General features: G+C 30.6%; 1 non-coding gene across 1 annotated transcript; it reads right to left on the bottom strand.

Moving 5' to 3' along the window:
- Positions 1-422: 422 nt before the first annotated feature.
- TRNAE-CUC lies at positions 423-495 on the bottom strand. Its single transcript has one exon. It is a non-coding gene; the product is annotated as a tRNA-Glu (tRNA).
- Between the last annotated feature and the right edge of the window lie 1,174 nt (positions 496-1,669).

Below are 1,669 nucleotides of genomic sequence, written 5' to 3'. Positions count from 1 at the left end.
GAAATCTATCCACTAATGACGACTCTCTAACACTGTGCTGTGGAATATTCATCTACTGATCCACCAAGTTCATGAAAGATTTACCCCTTCCAAAAGGATCAAGGTTTTAATATTAAGACATGCAAGTGAAACCACCTTCACATCTGGTTGATAGAATGCATGTTCGAATTGCCTTTTTTCTTTTGAAGGAATGACAGTTTTTTAAATCACTGGGTTTGGACTGAGTCTGTCTTCATTTAACGTCTCCTTACTAATATAAAAAAAAAAACATAAAAAAAAAATCAACCCGACAGTGCAAATAAAACGTGCAATATATACGTTTCTTTTTCTTTATTTTGTTGACCATGGTATTGATTCTCTCAAAAACATGAAATTGGAAAAGAGGAGAAAACAGCTTTAAGCAATAATGATAAAAATTAAACTTCCGTTGCCGGGACTTGAACCCGGGTCTTTCGGGTGAGAGCCGAATATCCTGACCAACTAGACTACAACGGATGTTGTTAAAAAGACTAAATGTATATTTTATGAACTTTACTCTTTGTTTTTTTAAAACCCACCAATATCCGATCTATTGATAGATTAATCTAGAACGCGTATTTTAAAGGTAAAGACTAACCTTACTTACTAGACCAACCAATTATTGGTTATAAATTTTACTTTAAGTTGAATAGAAAATCACTGTCAAAGTTCCAATTACTAAATGCTAATAATCATTGTTATTATGGGTGATACGAGTGAATTTTCAAATACTAAAACTTTTAAAAACTATATTTGGAAAATTATCATGTAATTAAATTGACAAAAAAAATCAAATGTTACCAGACTTTAAAAAAACCCAACGTAGTTCTTATATTATTTTTCATTTTAAGTAACTCTCTAACTCAGAAAATAAGTTCAATATGAATATTTGATTAACTTTTTTCGTCCTTGACCGTTATGATGCTAACGTGACAGTTCTCAATACTGATTTGATAGTTCACGGTATTGACGTGACAATAGGGATGGCAAAAAAAACCGAACCCGTCGTGAAAAATCGAAAACAGAATTAAACGGGTCGGATTCGGGGATGATAAACGAGGACGAGGAAAAACCAAATTTTTTAAACGGGGACGGGTTTGGTAATCCCCGCCCCGATTACCCGAATACCCGACCCAATAAATATTAAAAATAATTATTTTATATATATATAATATTAATAAATTTAATTTAAATTAAAAATATATATAAAGGAGATTAGGATTTAAGAGAACACATATTGTAAAAAATACAACTTGTTCACAAGAGTCCAAAGCATATTGTAAAAGCATCGAATATGATTGTGATGATTGTGACGATGTACTAAATTGATATACAAGTTATACGTGATATCATTAACTTTTTTATATAAATTTTGATGACTTATAATTTTTTTGTGTAATTGTAGCAATCAGGGGTCACAACTGTTTGATGACGGTGGTGGTGTCGTTGACGTGAGTTGGAAGTTGAAACTTTGGAAGAATGATTTCGTTTATGAAAGTTGAAATATTATATTATTAGTCGTTGTTATTATATTTGTCTATTTGAATTGTTTTGTTTTTGTATTGGTGTTTGGCGTTTCAAGTAAGTTTAGATCCGAAAATGATATTATTTTTTAAATAACTCATGTCATCGTGTTAAATTTAAACAGTAA

The sequence above is a fragment of the Hibiscus syriacus genome, unplaced genomic scaffold, assembly GCF_006381635.1.
Source record: "Hibiscus syriacus cultivar Baekdansim isolate YM2019G1 unplaced genomic scaffold, ASM638163v2 tig00112206_pilon, whole genome shotgun sequence".
NCBI lineage: Eukaryota > Viridiplantae > Streptophyta > Magnoliopsida > Malvales > Malvaceae > Hibiscus > Hibiscus syriacus.
This window is presented reverse-complemented; position numbering and strand designations above follow the sequence as displayed.